Source organism: Poromitra crassiceps (assembly GCF_964638095.1).
Source record: "Poromitra crassiceps genome assembly, chromosome: 11".
Classification (NCBI taxonomy): domain Eukaryota; kingdom Metazoa; phylum Chordata; class Actinopteri; order Beryciformes; family Melamphaidae; genus Poromitra; species Poromitra crassiceps.
In genome coordinates, this window is record NC_139643.1 from 8,792,571 (window position 1) to 8,802,361 (window position 9,791).

General features: G+C 42.7%; 1 pseudogene across 1 annotated transcript; it reads left to right on the top strand.

The window, feature by feature from the left end:
- Positions 1–1,026: 1,026 nt before the first annotated feature.
- On the top strand, positions 1,027–5,137 carry LOC310784807 (putative nuclease HARBI1; annotated as a pseudogene). The gene is made up of 4 exons: positions 1,027–1,612; positions 1,867–2,228; positions 2,944–3,093; positions 4,931–5,137. The product of its transcript is annotated as a putative nuclease HARBI1 (transcript).
- The last annotated feature ends 4,654 nt before the right edge of the window (positions 5,138–9,791 follow it).

A 9,791-nucleotide genomic window follows, 5' to 3' on the forward strand; every position in this document is an offset into this window, starting at 1 on the left:
GTATTGATTTGACCTGAATGAAAAGGGCTTAAATATCCAATACTTAAACAAAGAAATTACTTCTTAGTTATTCTCACGAGTATTTCTTCTTCTTTTTCTTCTTCTGTGGAGAGACCAGCTTGTCCAAGCTTGGCCTTTAGGAGGCGGATCTCAAGTCTGGCCTTGGTTTGCTGCAGTCGGGCAAGAATAAGCTGTTCCTCTGCAAGATGAATCTGTACTTTTGCCCTTTCAGTCTCTTTTTGCAGAAGTACCTTATAGGCGTCATCTTTTTTTGGGTGCTTTGGGCCTCTCTCTGGACATCCTGTGGGAACTAGGCCTTCTGGCTCTACCTGTGATTGACCTTCTCCCTCGATTACAGGGCTGAGATTAAGAATAAATGTTTCTGAAGAAGGCTCACTTTCTACTGTCATCACGGGCTCACCATCCTCTGCAACACCTTGGATCCCATGCAGAGCTTCCGACTTTGTACCTCCAATAATATCAAGGACTAAGTCTGTGTATTCACCCCTCTTATATGGCTTGTTGCCTGTTTGGCTGTTCTTGGCTTCAGCGTGGTCTTTTGTTGCCCTGGCCTTAAGATTCTTCCACCGAAATTTTAGTTGCTCTGTTGTCCTCTTCTGGCCAAACCCCATGGCATTCACACGGTGTGTGATTTCAGCCCAAATTTCCTTCTTCATTTTACTGCTCACTTTACCACCCTTGGCAGAACTAAAAGATCCTACCAATGACCTATAGTGGCACCTAACACCCTCCAGTAGGGAGTGGGTTTCAGCAGCAGAGAAATTTGGGCTTTTTGAGTCCATGGTTCCACCGCTTTGGTGTAGCGAGCATCATTTCATAGGCCTTGGGTATGATTCCACTAATTGAACACAAGGTGGAGAATATAAGCTTTAATTACAGCCATTAATTGAACACAAGCCAAAGCAAATAAGCTAACAGGTGTGTTTGGGAAGACCAATTTACACAGCAATATGTATATTCAGCCTTTTTCAGAGGACTCAGAGAGAAGGTCACAGAAGCAGTGACATGGCAGGTGTTGTCCATCGCCACCACAGGAGAAGATACCGTCAAAGGGTGTATGTTGAGCGTATAGATCCACTGCAGAAATATACAAATGAGGAGCTGTATGCTCGGTTTCGCTTCGGAAGAGCTGATATTCAGTATATTGTGGACCTTCTCAGGCCCAACCTCCAACACAGAACCAGAAGGAGTCACGGTCTGTCTGTGGAGGAACAGGTCCTCATTGCTCTTCGCTTCTATGCGTGTGGGACTTTCTACCAAGTTGTGGGTGATTACATGGGTGTGGAAAAATCAGCTGTCTGTGGTGTTCTGAAAAGTGTGTCAACTGCATTGGCCAGCCTGATTAATGAATTTGTTTCATTTCCGAAGGATGACCAGATCATCCAGGCCAAGCAGAATTTCTTTCTTTTGGGGAATATGCCCAATACTATTGGAGCAATCGACTGCACCCATGTGCACATAGAAGCACCTCATGAGAATGAGTGGGAGTTTGTAAACCGAAAGGGGAGACACAGCATCAACGTTCAACTTGTGGGCAAAGCTGAGCTCCTCATCACAAACTGCGTTGTGAAGTGGCCTGGGTCTGTCCATGGTGCCATGGCACTAGTCCGATACCTCATGAGTCCGACACCTCACGAGTCCGAAAAAAGAGGCATTGGACAGGGGATCATGTCTATGTTCCCCGGGTTCTATGTTCCCCGGGTTCTATATTCCCCGTTTTTCACTAACCCTAAACCTAACCTCCCCCAGACCCTAACCCAAAACCTAACCTCTCCCACCCCCACGCCTAAACCTAACCTCCCCCAGACCCTAACCCAAATTCGGTCTCGTGAGGTGTCGGACTAGGGGGCAGTCCCCCTGTCCATGATGCGCGCATCCTGAGGGAGAGCGCTCTATATAGAGAGCTCCAAACCAACCGACCAAATGGTATCATATTAGGAGACAGTGCCTTCCCTCTTCTACCATGGCTGATGACCCCTTTTCTGGCTGCAAACACGCCTGAGCAGGCACGCTTCAACACTGCTCATTGCAAAACAAGATGCACCATTGAGAGCTTAAATGGAGTTCTGAAGAGGCGCTTTGCATGCCTTAACTACTTGAGAGTGGAACCATAGAAAGCATGCAACATAATACTTGCTTGCATTGTCCTACACAACATTGCGACCATGCGCAAAGTCCCTCTCTGTGATGACGTCCCTGATGCACATGTTGGAGACACTGACCAACCTCCGGCATTCTGTCAGAATGAGGGACCGACTGGACGAGCAATAAGAGATGCAATTGTTCGACACTATTTTTGATAAGTGACTGATGATTGTGTCAGTGTGATTAATGTTTGATGAACAAAGACATAATTTATTATTTGAGTTCAATATTGCCAGCTGTTTGGGGGATTATTTTATGGGGCTGAAATATTTATAATTTGCTGTACTGAAAGGTTGCTAGCCTACATAGCCTACCTAATTTATGTACTTACTTTATGTACTCCCTGTTGAACAATTCAAGTGAAATTGATGAATAAATATAAATACTGTAAAATGCAAGATATAAATGTTGTATTATTTAACTAACCAATTTAGTTACCGAGTTTTATTACTGATATCCACCATGAATCTACCCTCCTGCTGGGATCTGTTTAATCCTGATTTTTGGGATCAAAATGATCCCAATCCTACCAAAATGTTTTGAAAAACCCAAACTCAAGGTTTGATCTGGATCAACAACAAGATCGGATTATGTGATCCAATCCAATTTCTGAATCCTTTTTTTCTTTTGGAAAACCCATTTTCAAGATTTGATCCAATCTGATAGCCGTAATCTGATCAGATTACTTTTGAAAAACCGGCCCCAGGGCACTTCATCCTAGCGGACGGGGGGTACCCATGCCTCCAACACCCACTCCCCCTCATCACTCCCTACAAGAGGCCAGTACAAGGTGTGGGGGCCCAGCGCTTCAACGTCCATCATTCCAGGGCACGCTCCATTATAGAGCGTGCCTTTGGGATGATGAAGACCATGTTCCGGGCCACCTTCCTGCAAGCGCTGGAGGTGCACCACACCTTTGTACCACACGTAAGTCATCACTCAACAGGACTTTATAGAATATTGAAGAAGAGTAAATCAGTCAATTTTGGCCGATACTGATAAATAATGTTAACATTGTTGTTATGGCCGATAACTGATATTTATCTACCGATCTTGATATGATCTGTATAAAAACACATTTCTATGATCATCAAATTTTGTACATACTGAACATCGGACTGATGCCGATATGTTAAAAAATGACTAACATCGGCCAATACCGATGTGATTGACGATACATTGTGCATGACTAATATATATATTATAATTTTAGGTCAAGTTTCAAGTTTCAATACTTTATTGCCATTCAACATCGTTGATAGGAATTTGGTTTAGTGAGCTCAATCACAGAACACAACAAAACATGAAGACATACATACATTCCCCTCACATACGATGCACACATTCCGACAAAAGAAGAGATAAAAGTGACAAAATGCATTAAGTACAAAAATACAATTTTACCAAAGTAAAACAACACTCCCACAGGGAGGTTACAGAACCACGATCAGCTGTGGTAAGTTAAGATAATATACGTTAAAATTAAGTGCTGTCACACAGAATATCTGTCTGTGTCAGACTTGAATAGAGCCTGCAGCACATTAAGAGTTGAGAGCACGGACAGCCTCGGGGTAGGTGCTGTTACAAAACCTAGCTGTTCTGCTTTTGATACTTCTCAACCTTTTAACTCATTGAGTGCCAGCCACTTTTGGAGAACGGACGCTCCCAGTGCCAGAGTTTCAGAGCGTTTTCAGTGATTTCTCGAGGCCCACAGAATATTGTGTGATATTACTATGTAAACACCGAACACGCAACGAGAACAAGGAGACTCTATTGTATCATCAGCAAAAAAAAGTTTATTGATACCATTTTCCGTTCTTTAGTTATCAGCCGGAGAAGATAGGTCAAAAACAGCAAAAACAGGCATTTCCATCTAGAAGCTGAGATATTCAGCCTTTTGTGAAATGAAGCATTTCAAGCACATTCACTGACTCTAGCTAATATTTTCTGATGTAGTGACGTGGTGTAGTTGTGTGCTGCCCTGCGTGCCCCACCCCCCTCTCCCCCCCTCAGCTGCAAACTCCTCCCCACACTAGTAACACACAGCCTCACGCACCCAGCGTCTATTTTCGGAGTGCTTTTTGTGCGCCGCCTCCCAGGCAGCGCGACACGGAAAAGCCACACCGGACTGCAGGGAAAGGTTTGGCTTTTCAGTGTCGGCTGCTGCTTTTCTAGCGGCTAATCATGTGGAGAAACTATGCTGACAGACAGACAGATGCAGAGGGGCTCAGTTGTGGGAGCGGATTGACTGCTGTTCGCAGGCACCGTCAGCTGCAGCCAGAGCAATCTACATGGCTCTGGGCTGCAGCATGAGCGGTTTCTCTTTGATCACGGGGCTTTTTCAGGCTGTTTTCTGGACCTTTCTCTAATCTGGAGAGCACTGTCGCCACCTGATGAGTCCGTAAAATAGGTTATACAGCTTCAATAGCTACAATATTTGTAGAGGACATACATAAGGCTTTGATCCACGTCCCACCATCAAAAAAGGCAATTGACGACAGCTATCGTCTTTGGCACTCTACGTTAGTATTCGAATTGACGACAGCTGTCGTCATTGGCACTCAATGAGTTAAAAGAAGGAAGAAAATTAAAAAGATAATTGGCAGGGTGAGAAGGGTCCCTGAGAATATTTTGTCCCTTTTTCTTGAGTCTGTTGGAGTAGATCTCAGTAAGGGACGGGAGCTCCTGTCCTATGATTTTGGAGGCCGTACGCACTGTTCTGTTCAGGCGTTTCCTATCCTGAGCCGAGCTGTTTCCGTACCAGACGGTTATACCAAAAGTCATAACAGCATGTGCCATCCTCCACAACATCTGCCTTGGGGTTGGTGACATCGTGGCCCCGGAGGATGAGGATGAGCCTGAGGAGGATGAGGAGAACGGTTTGGAGGCAGTAAGTGGTGCTCCCTGGCGTGACCAGCTGACCGCAGAGGTGTCTGCCCTGGAGGTACCCCCTGACCATGATTATTTGTAAAAGGCAAGTAAAAGAATTGTAAAGCTATGCGATTCATATTTATTTAAAATGTTATCTAGAGCAGTTTTGCATTTTGAAATATGAAGAAAATCAATCAAATCAGGAAATATTTTGTTGTGACATTTCTTTTGTGGTGATTGTTTCCCCCCCAAAATACAGCTGTTAAGTAGTAGCCTACTTTGTATTCACTGTATTTTATTCTTGAATCTTTCTGAAAACATAATAGTGACATGGCAGCCGTCGATTGACCCAGCCCTGCAAACCCAGATGCGGTGGACAGTGGACTGATGACCCCCCAAACACACTCTGGAGACCACCCAAGATGACCACCCCATCCATGTCGCCGTTCTTGGTTCAGAAGGCCCAACAGCACTGCCAGGGCCTCCCTGCTCAAACGAAAGTCATGTCAAGTCATGTCCTGGCCATTGAAAAACCTGTCCAGTACAGGAACACTATTCATTATTGTAAATAGGTTCTGTTTTTCAGCATCCCCCTATCCATTACATTTTATGTCACATTTAATTATTTCTATGTAGCCTACATATATGTTCTATGTTCATATTCATAAATGGGTTCATTTTTCAGTATACCTTATTTATTTTATTTCTATATGTTTGACTATTTAGAGGTAAAAATAAATTATCACTACCACTGTTGTAATGCTCTGTCTAGTGAATTATTAAGGCTTAGCTTTGTGTTTCCCAAGTTCTGCAGACTACACACTACATTGTGTAAAGTATGGTTAATGTGATCTCAGTCCTTTAAAAGTTAAAGGTAAAGTTAGCTGAGCTAGACGGTTTTAACTTGACAACATAAAGATTCTAAATTTAAGCCCAGCTCACTTCCTGTTGCAGTGTTTGCTAGTGCAACTGTCAGGACTCCTAGGACAGGACTGACAATTCTGTGAAAACCATCTATCAAAACACCGAACACTCTTATCTGCAAGACTCCAATAGAAAGAGAAAAGTGTCCATACATATTCTGGATCACTCCACTCCACTTTTGTGCTGTGTAAAAAGAAAAAAGTATGTTTTTCTTAAACAAAATATTTATTAAATAAACTGTATATGTACAAAACAAACTATACATATTCATAAATAACTTATTTAAAACAGAACAAAACAAATGTACAAAACAACCTATATTCATGAACAACACATTTAAAACGGAACAAAACATAAATGTGCAAACTTGTTTTAACAACAAAAAAAACAATACGAACAATAATACTTTGTTTTTACTTTTGGACAAGCCTCTCTAACAGACCAAAGAATCTGTCTGCTCTCTCCTTCTGGAGTCTCATCCTCTTTCAGCAGCTCCAACATCTCATCCTTCTCCTTCTTCTTCGCTTTCTTTGGTGGTGGTGGCCCTCTCCCAGCTGCTCCTGCTTCTCCTTCCTCCTCCTCTTACTCTTCCTCCACCTCCACTACTGCACTTGGCCCTGGCTTGTCCTCTGGGATAGAGGCAATCACGACAAGGGGGGTCGTGGAGTGCCTCTGTCCCAGCACCTCATCCATGTCCACAAACCAGGGCCAAGTAGCAGCAGTGGGTCTTCCGCCGCTGACCCCCTCTCCTGACGCTGGACACTTGCAATCCTAAAATAGAGGATAATCCTCTTAACATGACAGTCAACAACAACAAAAAAACAATACCACAAAATCTTTCAAATCGACCCCCTTTCTGTTTGGAAGTGGGAATGCACTATAATTGTCTAATGTCACATGGGCATGAAAAATCCACTAGTCTATTCCTAAATTGATTTAAAGTTGTACCTGCCCATCCACCTATTACAAATACCCAGACCTACTGACATGCTTACATATTTTCTAAGCGTCATCAACCAACCATTTCTTAGAATCAGTCTAGGCTACATTACCTTGTATTTTCTCTTAAGGTTGTCCCACTTCTTTTTGGCCTGCAAGTGGGACACCTTTCCTTGCAGATCCATTTTCTCCAGGACGACCCTATGTCCACAGAGAGAAAAAGAAAGAACAGACGAAAGAAAGCACGAAGGTTTGTACCCCATCTAGTGGCATTTTTTTAATGTGCTCATTAAAACTGACTTAATTTTCGAACACTGTAGCTTAAGTTGCATTCATTGCAGGTATAAATATTGTATAGGATGAATCAGCGTGATGTCACCCAGAAATGCGGAACCCCGCGGCAGTTGATAGTATGAGTTGTGCCAAACAAACGTTAATATCTCAAAAACTATACATGACATCGCTTATATTTTGACATTCTGAGTGAGAGCAGAAGTAGCTAGAGTTTGATGTATAACATAATATATGCATGTCGTGTTAAAGTTGTGTGAACTGTTGCAGTTTTTAAAATGTAAACAGTGTTAATTGTCCAATTTACCAAAAAAAAATTTTTTGAAGCAGATTGAGAAAATCTTTAAGTGATAGTTCAATTGTTTTAAAGTGTACCTCTAATTTGCTACTTACCTATGTTGATTGGATAGTTTCTCATCACAATCCATCTTTGTCCTCATATAAGCTCGGGCAAATTCAGCCAAAGCACATGCAAGGTTAATGGGGTCACGCCTGTCGGTCTGCTCATGAAAATGCCCTCAACAGCACACCTACATTTCACTTCAGTGAGGCTCACTCAGCTTGATCCCATAGACCTAGCATTTAATTTCTCCCAATTTAGCAGAAGTATTGCGTTACGGAGAACGGCATGGAGTAGTGCTGAGAATAAACTTTATCAATCACATTATCCAAGTAACAAATAGTGCTACACTTTAACACAGGGGCACATACTATTTTATTTGGATACATCTGCCTCCTCCCTGGCAAACCTATTTTAGTTGTAGGTGGATTACAATCACTTTGAACGTGCACAGGGATGAAAAGTTATTGAAATAGGGGATTTAACAGGGAAGGGAAGACTCGAACCCACCCGGAAACCTTTTAGCTATGTGCACTATTTTAGGATGTAAATGTTGACTGTCAACCACATAATCTTGCATCCCTGTTCCAAATACCACCACTCTGCTGTAAACCAAGAAAAACAGCATAGCTTTTTATGTAGGTCCATGCTGTTTTTTGCAGCATGGCACAGTTCTCTGATCTCTATAAATCCCCCATGAACAAGGCAGCCCAATGCCATACTGGCTCTAAGTAATTAAGAACTACAGCAGCTTGGAGTTTAACTCTTTGTTTATTACCAACGAATGAGTATAAAAATAAAAAACATCTCCAACAATATTCTAAAACACAAATTTAAGCCACATAAAAAATATTTACAGAAATCGAGAACGCACCAACACGTGCTATAAGTGCTCAAAGTGAAAAATAAATACATTTGATCAACTAAACAGCAATTTCTCTTTCAAGAAATCATGATCCTGTTAGTCAGGATAATCCATAGACCTTGCCATGAGCACTTTCATAGGAACTCTTCTTTTGACCTTATTACACCCGCTAGCTGCTAGCTAGTTCCTACAAAAGAAAATCGTTCCTACATGACGCTGCTCATCAATAGGTCTGTGGATTATCTATAGGGTAACCAGGGCATTATTTCTGGAAAGAGACATTGCTGAAGAAAAATGTGGCTCTATCGGTAAAGGACATTGTAGTGTTCAACTTCCTTATATCTATGATCTTTGTGTGCAACACACGACCATGCACGCAACATAGGAGAATGGCAGGATTGGTAGGGTGGGAGGGTGGGGTTGTTTTTCCCCCCCGTTTGAAAATAATTAACCTCTTCAACAAATGGACATTCTACAACACAAATTTAAGCCACAAAAGAAAAAGAAAAAATAAAAAAATAAGGAAGCCATCGAGAAGAAAAATCTGGGTCTGAAGCTGCGTTCACACCAACCTATTAAAGTGTTTCGCTGGCATCGAGTTTACATACAAAGTCAATGCAAACGAGCGATTGAGCGTATATTCGCCCGGGAGAAAAATCGCTGGGCGTCCGAGCGACAGAGACAGAGCGATAGGGAGAAAAGACGCTCGTCGCTCAAGATGAAATATCCCAACTCGAGCGAAATTACGCTGGCATCACTCGCTCGCTGTTCAACGCTGATTGGCTGCTGTGTGAGAGTGAGTCCAGGATCACACTGGCTTGGAACAAACCGCTGGTTTATTGTGTGGCAACAAACCGCATTGACAGGCTGACATGAAGTGAAGTCTGTACTACCGGTATGGAGCTCGCATTAGGAGCACGCTGATAGGCTTAGCTTGCAAACTATGACGGTGGCTCGTAGTGGACAAATATCATGACATTGCGTAACGTTATAGCCCCCACATGTCCGTCAATTCGTGTGCCTGTTGATGAGCGATTTAAACAGAGCGACAGAGCGATTCCAAAGGGTTGAATCAAGCGACAGAGCGAAAAATAAATATCTCTGTGTGAACACAGCTTAACTGTCAAGGACGTCCGTATCTATATGGTCGTGTGCAACACACGACCATGCACGCGACGCATGGGGTTGTTTTCCCCCTTTTCGTAACAAAGTGGCAATTTTTTTTTTTGGTTTAAACTAATGTCACCTACTTTGTGAGGCATACAATTACTCACATAAGACCCGAAATGTAATAGTTAGGTTTTTGTGGATTTTTTTTTCCAGGGACTTAAAGGAAATGTAAAAGGGGCGGCAACTGAGGACGAGAAGCACAGTCTGAAAATCACGAGTTGGACC